Source organism: Macaca fascicularis, chromosome 8, assembly GCF_037993035.2.
Source record: "Macaca fascicularis isolate 582-1 chromosome 8, T2T-MFA8v1.1".
Lineage (NCBI taxonomy): Eukaryota > Metazoa > Chordata > Mammalia > Primates > Cercopithecidae > Macaca > Macaca fascicularis.
Window position 1 is genome coordinate 150,545,282 of NC_088382.1, and position 20,698 is coordinate 150,565,979.

General features: G+C 38.0%; 1 protein-coding gene across 50 annotated transcripts in view; it reads right to left on the reverse strand.

Annotated features, from left to right (window-relative positions):
• Positions 1-20,698, reverse strand: part of PTK2 (protein tyrosine kinase 2) — a 356,961-nt gene that overhangs the window by 283,667 nt on the left and 52,596 nt on the right. For 15 of the 50 annotated variants that reach the window (XM_073999555.1, XM_045399334.3, XM_073999549.1 and 12 more), the window contains one exon: positions 1,283-1,371. The exons of the other annotated variants lie outside the window; for them this stretch is intronic. The gene's annotated coding sequence lies outside the window, so the exon portion shown is untranslated. The remainder of the gene's footprint in view (positions 1-1,282; positions 1,372-20,698) is intronic. 50 annotated transcript variants of the gene reach the window in all.

Below are 20,698 nucleotides of genomic sequence, written 5' to 3' on the forward strand. Positions count from 1 at the left end.
CCTGGCTGCCCCTACTACAATGCAAGCTCTGTGACGGAAATTCTGTCTGTCCTATACATATTGTCTCCAGGGCCTTACTAAAATGGTAAGATGTGTAGGCCATATTCCACCGACCCGCCTATCACCTCTAAGTAATGAGAAGATGGCAAAGAGAATTTTTCTTTTCAAGGCTATGGTCACAGAGAAGGTATACGTATGTCCGGACATCAGTGACAGTATGGCGTGCCTCCATCCCGGGCACTGCTTCACTTCCAGATCTCAGTACAGTACAAAGGCTTGGTACCTACTTATTGAATGAATAAGTGAACTAAACATTATGAAAACTTTGCTTTCTCAAGAATATGAGAAAAGAAAAACGGACATAAAGTCTAGGAAAATCACGTAGACTGCCTCTTCCCACCCCACATAAAAAAAAAAAAATCACGTAATTTTGTACTGATACTCCTATTAAAACTTTCACCACAAATTTTAATAGAGCACAAATGAAAATAGTGTGTGAGATTACATAAAATCATCAGGGTTGCAAACAATGTTATACACAAGATCAGTAAGCATAAGAGAGAACTCTAAACCCCTTCATATGATGTACAATTTTGTCCAATCTGACTTACCTACAAAACCATGACCATATATGAGAAGGTCCCTAGGAATGAACTATTAGGAAATGAACTACTTGTAAATGTCACCAAAAGCAGTTCACAAAATACCAGCCTAACTTTCACATTTCTCATATAATTGTCATAAGTTTGTCTCTCTTAAGGAATACCAAACACCATGGCAGCACTACTTGGCAAAGTAAAGCACTGATAAATGCTTTTATGCCAATCGACAGGAGGAATGTAAAAAAAAATTACTATTCATATCATACATGTATACTTCTAAATATATCATCTTTCACCTCTTTTATGTTTGCATCAATCAGGGAGTTACAGATTTAAATAACTTCGACAGTTTTACAACATGGTTCCTCCAATTAGCACTTGATAATTACAATATATCCTAACTTTAGAATGTCAGGTATCTTATACTGCGCTCATTTCCAGTAAGATTACTAATTACCATTCCTGTCATTTTGTCTTGCTGTTTCCACCACGAAAACAATTTTTCAAAAATTTTAGTCTATCAACAAAAATTATGACTCGGTTAAGACCAAAGAAATATTAGTCATAATAAATCTAATCACCTTCCAAAGACAAACAACAGGAAATACCAACAAATATCAAAAGGTGACAGTATTGGCATTATTCACTTTCTTTGCAAAGTTTCTTAACAATTACTATACCTCCCTTCCGTTATTCTTGAGGAGCTCTGGGGAAACTGCAGAAGGCACTGAATTTGTAACTGGAAGATGCAAAGGAACCCCAGTTCTGCCTGTGAGACAAAGAAAATCATTTCAACATCCTGAACTTCAGTTTCTTCATCAGTAAAATGAGGAGAGCAACAATACCTATCACTTATTGAGTACTACGTGCCAGTCACAAAATAGCATAATAGCAACACTAATAATAATGAAAATAGAATTTTAACATGATGATACCAAGTGAATGCTAACTCTGTACCAAGCCTTCTTCCAATAACTTTAAAAATGTTGACTCACCTACCTATCACAACAAACTACCCATGGGGTAGATACTGTTATCCCCATTTTACAAATGAAGAAATCAAAGCACAGAGAGACCAGGTAACTTAAATTCACAATGTCACAGAACTTTTGAGTTGCAAAGCTGGAAATCAAACTCATGCAGTCTAGCTACAGAGTCCACGTACTTCACCAATTTGCTGCAGTGCTTTCCACCTATTTTCTCAATTAATACTTTTAACAACCAACAACATAGATGATATTACAATCCACGTATGACACATGAACAAACTGAGGAACAGATAAATTAAGTAACATACCTAATATTACAACTAATTGATCAGTTGCAGAGCTGGGATATGCATCAGGCACTTGGACACCAGTCAGATGACACAGTTAAACCACCACCTATAGTATCACCTACCTCCAGATGCTATAAAGGTTTCCAGAGAAGAGTCTGGAAACAGGCCTACAAAGGGCAAATGAATCACAGTGAGGACCAACGGGACAAAGAAAGGAAGAGAAGAAACACAGCAAAGAATATGGGATAGATTAAGCTGCTCTTATCCCCATGCAACATCCTAATTCACCAAATCGTGAGGCTCATGTGATAGCCCTCTGGTGTCAGTAATCCTGCCCCAATACAAATTCAGATAAAAGTCATCACACTACCTGCTAGACATGTAGCTGGTACTTGACAGATGTATCAAAATCACCAGAAAATAACTATAACCACTAAATTAAGCAACAGTGAAATACAAAAAATAGATGGGAAAATGCAACTCTTACCATGAAAACCTTATTTAATATTTCTGTCAATTGGGTAAGACAATAAAATGTGTATTCTCAAGTACCTCTAAAATTAATGGCATAAAAACTATTTCATTATCTAAAAAGGCAAAAACAACAAAACCCTGACCTTATTAATCTAAGCAATATTTTCACGGACTCTAATTAATGATAATTTCTTATTTTTGTTTTGCCATACAGACAGAGATCAAAGCTCAATTCCAGATTTAGAAACTGTTGAGAGGTTAACTGCTGTAATTGCTTTCTTTTAAAGGCTCCTGAAATCTGTAAGAAGACGTTGCATTCGTTTTTCAGATGCAGTGGTAGAAGCATGACAACACAGGACAGAATAAGAAGCTCACCAAAATTTTCAATCTATCCATACATGTTATAAAACAGAGGGTTTTTTTTTTTTTTTTTGCTTATACTGACCATAATAATGCAAATATCAAAAGGCAATCCAGTAGTTACTTAACACTAACGTTGTCCAAAAGAAACATAGAACTTTTATTTTATGGAAAATGCATATACACACATGCAACTTATTTAATCACCATCAATTTTTTTTAACCCTATAAATACAATTTATCCACAGTTTGACTGCTCACCTTATTTAACAAATAGCAACAGTATCAAGCAATTGTATCTTTCCAAGTTAGGTTAACTTTCCAAGCTAACTGAAGCAAAGAAAAACACTGATAAGGCTGTAAAGGTTCTGGGTTATTCGTCAGAAATTGGGCTTTGCAGTCACAGACATATTAATACTGGCCTGGGGGTCTGATGGTGTCAGGAGGACCCCTTGTGGTAAATGTAAATCCCTTCTACAACCTGCATTTCTCAGCTAAAAGTGAAAAATCAACAATATACATTTTAAATTTATCCCTCATGACAGCCTGAAAAAGCTAACCATTACTACAGACTCCATACTCTGTATCAGGCCAGGCGCAGTGGCTCACAACTATAATCCCAGCACTTTGGGAGGCCAAGGCAGGTGGTTGACCTGAGATCAGGAGTTCAACACCACCCCAACATGGTGAAACTCCATCTGTACTAAATACAAAAAATCAGCCGGGCGTGGTGGCGCATGCTTGTAATCCCAGCTACTTGGGAGGATGAGGCAGGAGAATCGCTTGAACCTGGGAGGTGGAGGTTGCAATGAGCTGAGATTGTCCAGTCTGGGCAACAAGAGCAAAACTCCATCTCAAAAAGGAAAAAAAAAAAAAAGTGTATATATGTGGATATATCAGTAGCATCTAGTGTGGATCTATCCCTCATCATATCTATATTCCAAGCAACAGACATAAATAAGCTTTTCTTCTTTCCAAACGGAGCTACACAGTAGTTGGCTTTTTTGGTCAATTTCCCTCCCATATGCTTTTGGTTTTGTCATGCTGGTATGAATGGATGCTATTCCAGCTGACCAAGAGATTTCAGGAGTCACTTTTCTAATTCTATCTAAAAATGTGTATCATTAAGAAATGTTAAAACCAACCTAACACCCATTATAATAGCTGCTACATTTTTTAAAAATAGAAAATAAGGTTTGACAAGGATATGAAGAAATCGAAACCCTTGTGTATTGTTGATGGGAAGGTAAAATGGTACAACTGCTATGGAAAACAACATGGAGGCTCCTAAAAATACTGAAACTAGAACCACCATAAAGATTCGGTAATCCCACTTCTGGGTATAATCCAAGGAATTAAAAGCAGGGTTTGGAAGAGATATTCAAACACCCATATTCATAGTAGCATTATTCACAATAGCCAAAAGGTAGAAGTAACACAGGTGTTTGTCCACAAATGAATAAAAAGTATGTGGTATATAAATTCAATGAAATATTATTCAGCCTTAAAAAGGAAAGAAATTCTAACACATGCTGAACCTTGAAGACATTATGTTAAGTGAAATAAGCCAGTCACAAAAGAATAAATAACATATGATTCCACTTATATAACATACCTAACACAGTCAAACTTACGGAAGTAGGTAGTAGAATAGTGGTTTCCAGGAGATGGGGCTGGAAGGAGAGAAGCTGCTTTATGGGCATAGAGTTTCACATTTTCAAGATGAAAAAAATTCTAGAGATCTGTTTCACAAAAATGTAATATACTTAATACTACTGGAACAGTAGAGTTAAAAACTGGTAAATGTCAAATTTCAAATTTTTTAAAATTCATTTTTATCACAATTTTTTAACTTAAAAAATGTTAAAATCATTTTTAAAGAGTAAATCTCATTTATATTTTATAACAAATCTGCAAATATAATTATGTTTACTTTTATAAAAGAGAAAAGCTTTGAGAGCTTAAGAACAAGTCTAAAGTGAGAGAGACAGGAAAAAGAGACAACAACCAATCACTGACTAAGAGCTTAATATTGTTCCAGCCCTTTATAAGGTGGCTTTATGTGTATGTGTTTTAAAATGTGCTCCCCTAATAAACTTAGAAGTCATCATTTTCATCATTTCAAGAAAAAGAAAACTGAGGCTCACATACACAAGGACTTGTGACACAATTAGACTGTAAAAGTAAAATGTCAAAGCCACATGCAACTCTGAAGCCCAAATCATCTTCTCCATCACCCTAAATTTAAAGGTCCATTCAGTTTATTTCAAGTATCTTAAAACTCAGACTCAGCCACATAGTATTAGATGTGTGACCCTGGCACTTTTTTTTAACTTTCTCTCTATTGCTTAGTTTCTTGTCAGTTAAAGTTTAAAATGGTATGTATTTTTCACAATTATGATAATTAAATATTATAAGCATAAAGGGCTTTGACAGCACCCATAATAAAGGCTCCATGTCACTGTAAGTGCATCATTACTGTCTGCCTCTTCTGTGCATAGGCAATAAATTAAGCAGTAGGAATCCCAAAATAATTGGAACAGAGTCCTATCCCATAAGGAGTTCACAGACCATCAGAAGACAAGCACACAAATCAGAGTACCCAGAAGTCTAACTTCTGGGAGATTGGTCTAACAAACCTCCAATAAATCTTCTCTAAGTTTGAAGGCAGTTTGAGGCTTATAATAGGTTTATTTGTAATACTGAAACACTGTTAACAGCCTACATGCTTGATAGAAGGGGAGTGAATAAATAAACCTCGGAACATCAAAATGAATGACTATTTTTAAATGGTGTGTCTGAAAATTTTTCACTGACCCTGGAAAATATTCATTAACAACAACAACAACAACAATGAAAATGTATCAAAAGAGGCAGCTCCCATTCCTAAACTGCAAAGATTTCAAGAGAAATAGATATTTGAAAACTCCTTTTTCTTCTGTCCTATGTTCCATTGCACCACACTCTTGCTGATATCTCTTTACTTCTCACTATTTTGGGTTTTTGTAGCTTCTTAAGGCAAAAACATAGATAATTGACAATTTTTTCCTTTTAGTTATATAAGCACTTAAAGTTATAAAGTTCCCTCTTAAGTACTCTTTCAAGCTGCATGATAAAGACTGATGTTATATTTTTACTATTGTTTCAAATAACTTTCTAATTTTGAAACATTTTCTAATTTCTCTTTTGATTTTAGACTCATGTATTATTTAGAAAGGTATTTCATTTCTAAGTACTAAGGACTTTACTGGATATTGTTTCTTTAATATATTTGCTTTTTACGTTCATTTATTCTTTTGATCAGAAAATACACCTGCATGATATATTTGCTATGAGTTTAACTGGAAAAAAAGAAAATACAGGCCAGGAGCAGTGACTCACACCTGTAATCCCAGCACTTTCAGAGGCTGAGGTGGCGGATCTAGGCCAGAAGTTCAAGACCAACCTGAGTAACATGGTCAAAGCCCCATCTCTACTAAAAATACAAAAATTAGCAGGGTGTGGTGGCACACACCTGTAACTCCAGCTACTCAGGAGGCTGAGGCACAAAAATTGCTTGAACCCAGAAGGCGAAGGTTGCAGTGAGCCAAGATCGCACCACTGCACTCCAGCCTGGGCAGCAGCGCGAGACTCTGTCTCAAAAAAAAAGAAAATAAAATACAATTATTAAATACATGGTACAAAATTCAAATGGATATGCAATGAACCATAAACATCACCCCCCACTTCACCCTATTTTCTTTCCATCACATTCTCTCTAGATAGAATCACTGTTCCTAATTGTTTGTGTAATCTTCTAGAAGTGTTCCATGCATATACAAGAACACACATATGCAGATACAGTTTCTTTTGCATTACACCAATATAATGCATTTTACATACTCTTCTATACCTTCTTAAAACTTACTTTAAAATGTATCTTCAGCCTAGGCAACAAGATGAAACCCCATCTCTATAAAAAATACAAAACAATTAGCTGGGCGTGGTGGCGCCTGCCTGTAGTCCCAGCTGTTCAAGAGGCTGAGGTGGGAGGACTGCTTGAGACGGAGGAGGCTGAGGCTGCAGTGAGCCATGATTGTGCCACCGCACACCAGCCTAGGTGACAGAACAAGACCTCATGGTTTATTTTAAAAAATTAAAAAATTGAAAGTATCTTGCTCATTATAGATTTTTTTGCAGAAATTTTTGATTGTTAAAAATACTGTAGGCCACACACAATGACTCATGCCTGTAATCCCAGCACTTTGGGAGGCCAAGGCAGGAGGATCACTTGAGCCCAGGAGTTCGAGACCAGCCTAGGCAACATAGTGAGACCCCATCTCTACAAAAAAAATTTAAAATAGCTGGTTGTGGTGGCACACACCTATAGTCCCAGCTTGGGAGGCCGAGGGGGAGGACTGCTTGAGCCCAGAAGGTGGAGGTTGTAACAAGCTGTGATTGGGCCACTGCACGCCAGCCTGGGCAACAGAGTGAGACCCAGTCTCAAAAAAAAAAAAAAAAAAAAAAGCTGCATTAAATTATTATTCATCTTAATTACTGAGGTTTTTGGTGACTCTTTAGATAGTATGTCAAGACAAATGCCTCAGCCTAGTCCTGGCACTGTCCAAAGATCCACTTCCACATTCTACTCTTTCCCACTGACCCCATTCTCCTCAATCACATGACTCTCAGAGGTTTGTGAAACTAGAAACGTTTCTGCTCAACGCATGTTAAATATGATCACTCAATTTTTAAAGTTCCACTCTAAGAATAAAGATATTTTCTTTTTTTTTCTTTTCTTGAGATAAAGTCTGTTGTCCAGTTTGGAGTGCAGTAGTGCGATCTCGGCTCACTGCAACCACCAACTCCCAGGTTCAAGCAAATTCTCACGTCTCAGTCTCCCAAGTAGCTGGGATTACAGGCACCCACCACCAAGCCAAGCTTATTTTTGTATTTTTTAGTAGAGATAGGGTTTCACCATGGTGACCAGGCCGGTCTCGAACTACTGACCTCTAGTGATCCGCCTGCCTCAGCCTCCCAAAGTGCTGGGATTACAGACATGAGCCACCATTTCTTTTTTCAAGGACCAGAACTACAGTAAGCAAAACTGTCAAAGTCATATCTACTTTAATTGAAACAATTACAATGTAATTTTTACACTGGACCAGTAAGCTCTTCAATTCATAAAATGTCTGAACTTTAAAGGAAACAAGCCATATAAGAACTTGTTAGCAAAATTATGGATATTTGCATCATGCATGATACAGCAGAAATAATGTATTCATTCACTCTTTTTCTGTCCAAGGATCCTGACTAACAGCAGCAGAAACTAAAATCAGCTGCCTCATCAGGGCACAACAGAAGACAAACGAGATGGGGGTTTGTATATAGCTAACTCACTAAGAGTCCTCCTTCCCCTGCCTTTTTGAGATGGAGTCTTGCTCTGTCGCCTAGGCTAGAGAGCAGTGGCGCCATTTCGGCTCACTGCAACCTCCACCTCCTGGGTTCAAGTGATTCTCCTGTCTTAGCCTCCCAAGTAGCTGGGATTACAGATGTGTGCCACCACGCCCAGCTAATTTTGTATTTTTAGTAGAGATGGGTTTTCGCCATGTTGGCCAGGCTGGTCTTGAACTCCTGACCTCCGGTGATCTGCCCACCTCAGTCTTACAAAGTGCTGGGATTATAGGTGTGAGCCACCCCACATGGTCCCCTGACTTTTTAAAACCAGGATCTCTAACAACAGTAATCAAAAAAAAAAAAAAAAAAAAGAATTGAGATTTCTAAATCCAAGACAGATGCAATAGCTGGCAATAGAAGAGCATTTCCTTTAGAAAAAATAGAAAACCTGCATAAAATATAAAAAATAATCTCTTTGAAGACAGTAAGAATAGGAGGGGCTAAAAAACTTCAAAACCACAGAAGTTCAGCTGATGTTCTGCAGTTACGTTTACCTTTAGAAGAAGAAGGAGGTGGAGAATCTAGCCTGTGCATTCACAGAAAACTGCTGCCAGAAGACAGAAAAATCAGGCAAGGTTTTGGCAGGCTAAATCCTAGAGCATTAGTATTCTTACTGTATAAAGGTGTATTAATTGTCAAATATTACTCAGCAATAAAAAGGAATGAAGTACTGATACATGCTACAACATGGATGAACCTTGAAAACATTATGCCAAGTGTTAGAAGCCACAAAAGACCACATACAGCATGATTCCTTTTATACAAAATGTCCAGAATAGGCAAATCTATAAGAAAGTAGATTAGTGGTTTCCTTGGACTAAAGATAAGGAATAAAGAGTGATTGTTGGTGGGTATGGGGTTTCCTTTTGGGGTGATAGAAATTTCTAAAATTGATGATGGTGATTGTGGTCATTGTATAATATGTGAATTATATGTCAATTAAAAAAAAAAAAGACACAAAGCCTCTAAAAGGCAGTGAGTAGAGATTTTCAAGTCTTACAAGACAAAGATTAAAGTTCCGCACAAGAAGGTAAGGAAAAGGAACCAATAAATATAAAATAAATGACATAGAGCTAAAGGACAAAAAAATACCTTTAACAAATAAAAGCCACCAGTTGGTATTCAGAAACAATAAATTCTAGAAGATCAACCAAGAAAGAAAAAGAAATACAAATAAATAACTAAAATTCCTAAAGGAACTATAAACATTACAGAAATCATGAATCTAACAAATCATTGCTCTAAAATCTTGTTTACAATTATAAGAAATTAAAAATAAACCCTTGGCTTTCCCCCCAAAACCTAATCCTGAAACAGATTTTCCCAAATCAGTAAATAGCATTGGGGTCAGTGTCATGTGCCTGTAGTCCCAGGTACTCGGGAGGCTGAGGCAGGAAGATAGCTTAAGGACAGGAGTCTGAGGCTGTCAGCATGCCATGATCACGCCTGTGAATAGCCACTGCACTCCAGCATCCTGGGCAACATAAGGAGACTTTGTCTCTAAAAGCTAAAATTAAAAAAAAAAGTTTTTGAAAGTAGCAACTCCATTCTCCCAGCTGCTAATGAAAATACCTTGACATCATCCTTGATTCCTTTTCTTTAGAACACAACCATCCCAACAAGTCTCTTAAAATTTACATCACGCCTCTGCTCAAGATCCTCCAGTGGCTTCCCATCTGACTCAGAACAAATGCACAAGACCTTACAATGGCCCAGAACGCTCTAAGAGATCTAAACCACCCATGAGAAATAACACCTCCCCAATGTTTCTGCTACACGGCCTCAAAGTTTTAAACAAGTAATGTTTATCAAGTTATATTCTGCTAAGCCTCTGCTATGATAGTGATGAAATTTTCTGACCATCTGTTATTATAGACTGACTCCTATTTTCTGCATATAAAGTTCACTTCTGAAAACAACTCTCTATTGATCTCTCACAAGATGTTTTCTGTAGGGAAAAGAAAGAGCTCAAAATGGAGTTAGATATTAGACTGTTACTGTGTTTACATAGAAAAAGAAGACATTAAAAACTCCATTTTGATCTTTCCTTTCCCTACACTTTTCTACCAATTTTTGATAATTACTTGTACTTGCTACCCTCAAGCCAAATGCTGAGTGTCTTGAACAAAATTTCACCTTTTCTTAGCAACAATAACCATCCCCTTTCCCAACGTTTTATAGTTTTAATTTGCTCAATGTTTAAAATAAGTTACCTGTAAGAATGGAAATTCTTGTTTCCTGGAGTTAAGACACAATTTTATTCAAATGCAGTTTCTCAACTTATAGTGTGACCTTCAACAAGGCATTCTCATCTCTGTAAGTACTATTTGTAGAAAGGGCATAAACTACATACAAGGACTTTTCTAAGAGTAAAACATCAGGCATTTACGTGACAGCCTGTAAAACTTGACAATTCCTATAAGGGAACTATGCAGGGATACCTGTCCAGCATCATTTATTTACTTAGCCAACTTCTACAGAACCATGAATCTGAGTCATTCAAATAGTAGGGGGGTACAATTACCTTGCACCTCTTTTCCACCACCACACAACCCCAACACTGACCTACTGAAGTACGCTAGTCCCTTGATACCAGTCAGTAGAGGAAGAATAAGAAGAATTTTCCCCAAGACGAACTTGTGGTGCAGAAAGAAGAAAGTAGAGGGAAGCAGCGTATCACATCTGAAACCAACCCAACCCCTGGGATTCCAAATTACTTAAAATGATATGTGCTTTTTCTAATATAAGGTGTGCTTCTGCCATTTGCAACCCAAAATTTCTTGACTAATAAAATCCATAAACTGAGTCCTACAAACTAGCAACGTTCCCAATCACCCAAAAACCACCCTAAAAGGATTATTCTTCCATTAATTCTGCTAAGAATTATTTAGTGAGCACCTACTATATGCCAAACATTGTTCTAGATACCATAAATACATCAATGTGTGTCAAAGACAGGGATATATGCATGTAAAATGTGCTGATAAACATTTAACAACCAGCTCTGCAGGGACTGAAAGGGAGAAGCCCCAATTTGTGGTATCTGCTGATTTCTGTATATCTCTTGGTATACATGTGCACATATTTCTGTTTCATATGCACATGGGAATGGAACCACTAGATCACAGAATGTGGACATGTTTAATGTTTAGTAGGTACTGACAAACTATTGCCCAAAGTAGGTGTACAAATTCATGCTCCCATCAATAGTGTATGAGAGTTCCCATTGCTCTCTAATAGTCAAAAGCAAAAGTGAAACAAACAGACTTGAACTCCTGGGCTCAGCTGATCCTCTTTCCTCAGCTTCCTGAACAGCTGAGACTATGGGTGTACGCCACCACACTAAGCTAATTTTTTAAAAAAAAGTTTGTAGAGATGAGTTCTTGCTTTGTTGCCCAGGCTGATCTTAAACTCCTGCCTTCAAGTGATCCTCCTGCATCAGCCTCCAAAAGTACGGGGATTACAGGTGTGAGCCATCAATGACTGCTAAAGACACTGGAGGGAAGAATCATGACACCATCTGAACTAATGATTAATTTTACTGTCCCAAAAAGGAGGATGTGAAGCCAACAGCAAGTATTACTACCCCCTAAAACTGAACCTCAGTCTAACTGAACCTCTAAAAGCCAGCTACCAAGAAACTGTGATTGTATTTCTTAAAAAGTTCTTATCTGTTAGGGATATATACTGAACTCACATGGGTAAAATTATATGATTATATGATGTCTACAATTAGTTTTAAAATACTCGCAGCAAAAAGAAAAGTCTGGAATAGGCAACAGAATGTTACAACTGGGGCTCATTATCCTATTCTCTTTTATAAATATTTTTTAATTTCCACAGTAAAATGATTAAAACATAAAAAATAAAACTGAAGGAAAATCCACCACACAAATCCATTTTTCTAATAGCCAATTCGTGTAAAGAATCAGTACTGCAATTACAACATTAACAAGTGACACATGATGTTAAGTAAGTTGTCAATCAGAGGTTAAAAGTATTATCACAATAGTTAAATGTGTATAGCTAATTAGAACTGAGAGCATTAAAGAAAGGGGGAGATAAGAACAACTTTTCAACAACATATAAATGTTTATTTTATATCTATTAGTCAAACTGTCCATAAATGATAGAACCAAACAGAAGGAAAAAAGCTACTTTATACCCATGAAACATCCCAGGGCCCCAGAGCATATTACAGCAGGAACTACTGTGGAAAGGAAAAAATGACTCATATTAACAACTCAAGAAGGAATCAAGAATCAGGATTACAATTTACTGAAGGCAAGCACCCCAGGTCCAGAGGTAAGCACCTATGCCTCAGAGTGACTTTCCTGACAGATTCTTACAGAGCACAAATAACACCTAGTCTGAGATGTATCCATGGTTCTCTGGCCTCAGGACCCATCAACTGCAGACAGGTCCTCCCAGAAGAAAGTTATTAAGACCTCGCCTGATTATAAATGGGTTTATCCTATACTAGAGACACGGGAAGACTGGGAGGGGTTCAAAGCTGAATCCAATGCCAAACTGGCTTGCAAAGACCTCTATCTGAGATTCACTCTATTATTTGAAACCAACAAAATGAAAGGTTTTTCCTAATGCGCTGTTCATGTTATCTTAATGCTCAGTACGTCCTCATCTTTTTTTTTTTTTTTGAGGTGTCTCGCTCTATTGCTCAAGCTGAAGTGCAGTGGTGTGATCTCGGTTCACTACAAGCTCTGCCTCCCGGATTCACCCCATTCTCCTGCCTCAGCCTCCCGAGTAGCTGGGACTACAGGTGTCCACCACCATGCCTGGCTAATTTTTTGTATTTTTAGTAGAGACAGGGTTTCACCGTGTTAGCCAGGATGGTCCCAATCTCCTGACTTTGTGATCTGCCTGTCTCGGCCCTCCCAAAGTGCTGGGATTACAGGCGTGAGCCACCACACCTGACCTGTCCTCAGCTTTTAAGAGTAGATCAGAGCCTAGGCAACCAAGTGAAACCCCATCTCTTCAAAAAGAAAATTTTTAAAAATTAGCCAGGCATGGTGGCACGCACCTGTAGTCCTGGTTACTCAGGAGGCTGAGACAGGAGGTTTGCTTGGCTACAAGTGAGCTATGATAGTGCTACTGCCCTCCAGCCTGAGCTAGAGTAAAACTCTGGTCTCTAAAATTAAAAAAAATTAAGTAGGTCAGAACCTTATAGTTTTGTGAATTCAATCTTTTTAACTAATAAAATCAATTGTGGGAAAACGAGAAGCAGGATCAATTTTTATACATCTTTATCACCTAAAGAGGTCAAGAGAAGACAAACATGTACTGTATACATAAATCAACATCATCCTAAATTCTTAGCAATGTCTTGAGCACTCACGAAGTCTACAACGAAGTATAAGGTAAAACAGAGGAAGAGGGGCCACTATAATAAAAGACACCTCAACTAAAAGCAAAAAGAACAACTTGTTGGGCCCACTTTCTACTCGGGATGCAAATGTGGGGGCCTTCCTGATGCACTGCACCCGACCAATGCTGTTATGTTTCAGGGGCATCTTTAGTTGACCTAAAAAAAAAAAAAGAGATCAGATCTTGATCTGTCTCAGAAACAATCTGTAACCAATTCAAAAACTGGATCTCCTTAACCTTCACACCTCCACCAGCAAATTAAAGAGCCATCTCCGAATGTATCACAGCACACATCACATCAGACACTTTGGTTGCTATGATTTTTAAGCATGGCAAAGTTACAACTACATAAAATTTTAAACTTAAGTCCCACAACAGTTTTATATATAAAAATTACCATTATCTGCAGCTCCTCAGTCTAACAGGACAAAGATATTCTACAGAACAACATCTGTTTTTTTAACTTTCTAGGAAGATAACCTTTTAGAGAAAAATACTGCTTTCAGTTAATTACATAAAGCTATTTTAATGACTACTGTTCTTTTGGGATATGGCCTTTCCATGCATCTTAATAGTTAATAGTTTATTCACAAACAGGAAAACTACACATCAAAAACAGATGTAAAGATAACTAACAGCAACAACTGAAAGCATTTGATTTCTGATCCTAGACAAATAAGATTTATATTAATGTAATACGGAAACATGGATCTCCTGTTGTACAGGTGTCATTAAAATATACACCTAATTTGCATATTTTAAAGACCATCCATTTTTTAAAATAAGTGATGGAGGGCAAGAAACCACAAAATATATGTTAAAGAATTTAAATTTTCTTTTTATACTCATTATTGCGTACTTTTATACTTACTTCCTGGGGAAATTATAATTTACTTCAGCTGTGGTTTTAAGTATTTCCACACCTGATTTTCTGAAAATAAAGTTATGCCATGAATTTGTCTATATAAAATGGACTTAAATATGAGAGAATGAAAGTTTATTTTTATGCTATAAGTATATATAAAGCCTGGACATAATTACAGGTGGCTTAAAGTATACTCTAAATGGCACCCTTGAATTACTACCTAAGAACCACCTTTGACTACAGGAATGTGCTAGTATGTATCTCCCAAGTTTAAGGAAATCAAATGTCATCTTTAAGTAAAAAATAAAAATATAAAAAACACCAAAAAACAGAAATCTGATTTAATCTAACAAAAATTGGAAAGAAAATGAAAATACTGGCATTACTACATACAGGGTTTAATGTAACCACATATTCCTAGTCCCAAAATATATCAAATAAATTTACATATTTTTAATGTGACCACAAAAACACAAGACAATTTACTACAATGTTATCTTTCCATATAAAATATGATTCAGTGGGACATAGTGGCAGGGCTGCACATCTGTAGTCCCAGCTACTTGGGAAGCTGAGGCAGGAGGATCACCAGAGTCCAGGAGTTCGAGTCCAGCCCAGGCAACAAAGCAACACCCCATCTCTTACAAACAAAACAAAAAGAACATGACCGAAATTATTTCTTCTGCTGAAAACAATACTTAGTACAATCTTGTTTTTTGTATCCTCAAACTTAATTGATCTCTACATTATTCTAACAGTTATCTAAGAAGACAACACAACCTCCTCTTCACATCTAACACAATTCACAGCACTAAATCTAGAGTATCTTTGTCTCCCCTCATGCAAAGAGAGACGATGCAAATAGAAGGCACCCATCACTAAGTCCACTAGTGTAGGGCTGTCCTGTTCCCTGTGCTTTCATTCTATGTCCTGACCAAATATCAGAATCCTTTGACCACTCTGTGACCCAGCCACGTACAGGTTTTCCCTAGCAGGCTTGAACTCAGTATGGAGCCTTGAACATTCCCAGGCATTGATAAAGGTATCTAAGTTGCTGCACAAAACACTGAAAGAAACCAGCCCTGGACCTGAGACAAATTCCTCAAACTCTCATAAAAACTCCACACATTAATCCCCTTGCTGCATACACATCTAGAGAAACACCGCCCCACTCCTTTTTGCTGTCTGTCACGAGGATTGTCGCAATCCTCCGTAAGTTTCCCCAATAAATGCTCTAGACTGATCACCCTGGTGTTTAGTACTTCTTTATTTGGAATCCCAACCAGCCCCATCTCAGGATAGTCTGGAGCACTCCCTTGTGGGAAGTGCCCTACCACTGCTTTGGGGGCAACTCCAGCCTCAGCTCAGTGGTACAAAACAAAGAGCTTCAGCTGAGGAAACAACTCTGCGCCACCCTTTGGGTAAATGTCTGGTAGCAGCCACAGTATGTCCTAAAATAAAAACAGCCATCATGATTACTATACAAATGCCATGCAAACATTTGACCAAGCTTTGTTATCCTCTTCTTCTCAATAAAATCCACTTACAAACTGACTCTGTTTTCATAATCAAAATATTTTAGCTAGGTGCAGTGGTGCATGCCTGTAACGTCAACTACTCAGGAGGCTAAGGCGGGAGGATCGCTTGAGCCCAAGAGTTCAAATCCAGCCTAGGCAATATAGTAAGACCCCATTCTCAGTACTTTTTTTAAAAAAAGAATATTTTTGCATAAAAAGTCACACCCTGCTTTCCTTCCCTCTTCCATCTTCTTACGTGAATAAAAAGTAGGGTTGGGGAAGAAAAGGAAAGGGCTAGGGGCAAACAAAGGATACATCTTCAACAGTCTGAACAATCTTCCAGATGTATGCACAGTAAACTTTATTGTGTAATGAATAAAAGTATATCCTAACCTTTAAATCCAAAGACTTATTCTAAACATTTAAAGCCAGATTCGAAAAAAGCTATACATTTTTAAATGTTTACTAATTCAAATTTTTTCATTCAGGAAATTGCAGAAGAATGACAAGCATACATAAGTGATCCAAGTTTTCCGAAATCTATCACTGCTATTGATATGTGTACTATACAAGTTCAGCTCTATATACTGCAAGTTCAGCTCTAACAATGATCAAGTCTCATCTGCCCCCACTCCATCAAAAGATGACAGATTTAGGATCCAGTTTCCACACAAGTCCAACAGGTAGCCTTCATCAACCCCACAGGTCCAGAATAAAATTATCATTTGGGGTTGCACAAATCTTCCCGAGTCAAATCTTACATACCATTCTGGCCATGTGGCCTAGAAGTCACACCTAGTCCCTCATTCTAGGTCATGTTGTCACCTATGTCATACATATACCCAAACACTATTATTCTACCAGGATTTTTTAATTTCAAAGCTGTTGTCACTAGGAGATAAAAACTAGGTAGTATGTACACATTTATTCACTTTATGGTGAATCACTTTGTAAAAGTTTTATATAATGAAAAATTATTTTGATATTTGTCCTACTCTAGCATTAACTATTTATTAGTGATAATCTCGATGTCACAAATTAAGAAAGATATCTTTTAAAGGGGAGAGACTGAGTTACTAAAATTTACACCAAAAACTAGGGGAGGTGCCAAAAACAACTCCAAATCACCAAGCAATAATCTGAAAGATGAGTGGGGAAAAATAACAAGAGAACAGAGTAGAGCATGGGGCCTGGGCCACTGAAGGCACTCAACTGTGTCCTGAATGAAAGAATAAATCCACTTACTTTTCTTCTATTCACATTTACTCATCACTAGCTCCAGCTATACTTACTGTTCACACTGACATATCCTAACATATCCCTGATAGGATGGGCAAGTAATAAACACAGACTTTTGCTTGAAGAAGTTGGGATTAACAGTTATGTTTATGATGAAAAATACAACATCCTGTATACCAGGAAAGAAATGCTACTTTGCATTTGGGAGGCCGAGGCAGGTGGATCACCTGAGGTCAGGAGTTTGAGACCAACCTGGCCAAAATAGTGAAACAAAAAAATTGGCCAGGTGTGGATGGCGCTACCTGGGAGACTCAGGCAGGAGACTCAGGCAGGCCTGAACCTGGGAGGCAGAGCTTGCAGTGAGATGAGATAGCACCACTGCACTCCAGTCTGGGTGACAGAGCGAGATTCTGTCTCAAAAAAAAAAAAAAGACTAAAGAGTCATGACTATATATTACAAGTGATTCCAGATAGGATCCTGTATCAAGGTAAAGAACTGCTATAAGGGACATTACTTGCCAAAATACGACCATGGTCTACAGCCATGCCACCCAATCTCAAAAGCTAAGCAGTGTAGGGTCTGGTTAGTAGTTATTGGGATTGGGAGGCTGCCTGAAAACACTAGGTGCTGTAGGCTTAAAATAAAATTGTTTAATATGAACATAGCCAGGCACAGTGGCTCATGCCTGTAATCCCAGCAGTTTGGGAGGAGAAGGCAGGCAGATCACCTGAGGTCAGGAGTTCAAGACAAGGCTGGACAACATGGTAAAACCCCACCTCTACTAAAAATACAAAAATTAGCCAGGCATGTTGGTGAGTACCTGTAATTCCAGCTACTTGGGAGGCTGAGGCAGGAGAATTGCTTGAACCCAGGAGGCAGTGGTTGCAGTGAGCTGAGACCACACCATTGCATTCCAGCCTGGGCAACAAGAGCGAAACTCCATCTCAAAAAAAAATTTTTTAATAAAAAAAATAAATTCAACATGTATAATACAACAATCACACACATAAATTCAAGTGAAATGAACATAACATGAACAGCTATCCTAAGTTCATGCAATGACAAGTGAACCATGAATGACTGCCATCTGGGCTACACCAACTGGAACTGTCACCAATTCTAAAAAGCATACCAGCACACTTTTAAGCCTTCAAAACCAAGGTTAAGTTAATGAAGGCATTCCCAGAGAAAAACACAAGGACGGAGTGAGACAGTAAAATACAAAAAGCAGAACAATCAGTAATCTCCCTCCTGTTCCGAAACACCAATTGTCAAAGAAGCTACCAGTAGATACTGTGTGATCAACACATAAATAGTACTCTGCAGAGGCTGTAATAAACAGGTCTCATCTTCTGCAGACAGCAAGGCACGCCTCAAGACACAGAAGAGCATATGCATTAAATAAACAAAAAACAACTCAAGGAAGTCCTACTGTAATGCACCTCATTCTATCACTGATTCTGTTAGTGCCACATATTATAGCATATCCTGAAGATCATAAAATGATGAGCTCATCATTTAAAATAAACTGATTTTTAAATGAAAATTAGAACACACAACTTTCTACTTTGATTCCATTCCTACTCAGTGTCGTGGCTTTTTAATCAAGAGTTTATTGGGGAAAAAAAAGCTAATTGGCCGCTCCACAGGACATCAACAAGTACCACAAAGTAGTAATGAGCAACTTTTTTTTTTTTTTTTTTTGGAAGACAGTGTCCCACTTTTGTCCCCTAGGCTGAGGTGCAGTGGCATGATCTCAGCTCAATGCAGCCTTGACCCCTCAGGCTCAGGTGATCCTCCCACCTCAGTCTCCCAAATACCCGGGACTACAGGCATGCACCACCATGCCCAGCTAACTTTTGGGTTTTTTTTTTTTTTGGCAAGACAGGGTTTTGCCATGTTAGCCAGGCTAGTCTTGAACTCTTGAGGTCCAGTGATCCACGAGCCCTGGCCTCCCAAAGTGCTGGGATTACAGGTATGAACTACCACCCCAACTTCATGAGTACTTTTAAGAAACTTAATTTATAATTGTAACAAAGCCTTAAGATCAATGAAACTAACTTTTATTATTTACTGCATATATTCTTTTTTTTTTTTTTTTTAATTGAGAGAAGGACTTGCTCTGTTGCCCAGGCTGGAGTGCAGTAGGGTGAACATAGCTCACTGCAGCCTGACCACCCCCAGGCTCAAGCAATTCTCCCACCTCAGCCTCCTGAGTACCACAGGCATGTGCCACCACACCTGGCTAATTTTAAAATTTTTGGTAGAGATGAGGTGCTGCCATGTTGTTCGAACTCCTGGGCTCAAGCAATTCTCCCACCTCAGCCTCCCAAAGGGTTGGGAGTACAGGCATGAACCTCTGCACCTAGGCTTACTGTGTACGTTCTTAATTCTAGCAGTTTAAAACATAAATGTATCCTATCATTATAGCTCATTAACTAAAAGATGGAGCTGAAGACTGCATAGTTTCATCAATATAAGAAATGGCATTTTTATTTATAAAGCTGATAAAACTATTTTTCTCCAGAGTTACAAGAACTTGAGCAACAAATAGTAAAATAACTTTTAAACATCTTTTATTTCTGCTAATTATATGACCTTTATAATATACAGTCTCATACAAAGACAAATATAAAGCCTTTAGGCCACAAAAATATCAGATTACATAAATGAACCAAGGACTCCAAGATTGTGTTTTCAAAAGCAGTGTCTACACTGAAATCTACTTCACTTAAACTCTGGTGATACCTAATCCAGACAAATAGATGTTGATCCAACTGAAAAGAAAATTCAAGCTTTAATGAGTGTGTGTATGTGTGTGTGTGCACATATGTGTGCAAGAGTAGATGGATAATATCTGTTTGCATGTAAGTCAAATTTTTCTTCTCTTTTTAAAGTTTTATTTCTTGAGGCATAACTTGCACAGTAAAAACATTAGGTGGATGGTGATAAGGACTGGATCTGTTTCCCAGCCAAATCTCATGTTGAAATGTAGTCCCCAGTGTTGGAAGTGGGGCCTGGTAGGAGGTGTTTGGATCATGGGGGTGTATTCCTCATGAATGGCTTAGTGCCATTCCCTTGGTGATAAGTGAGTTCACGTGAGATCTGGTTGTTTAAAAGTGTATGACACCTCCCACTCTCTCTCTTGTTCTCTCTCGCCATGTGATGCATCTGCTCCCACTTCACCTTCCATCCTGAGTAAAAGCTCTCTGATGCCTCCCTGGAAGCCGGTGCCATGTTTCCTGTACAGCCTGCAGAACAGTGAGCTGATTAAACCTCTCTTCTTTACAAATAACCCAGTCTTGGGTATTTCTTTATACCAACGCAAGAACAGCCTAATACAAATGGGTCTGTGTAACCACCATCATGCTGAAGATACAGACTACTTCCATCACCCCAAGAAGTGCTCCCATGCTCTTTTGTACTCAATTCTCTCTTCGGCCCCAGGCAACCACTGATTTTATTTCTGTTCTTACAGATTTGTCTTTACCAAAATGTTATATAAATGAAATCACAGTCATATGGAGTTTTGTGCTTTCA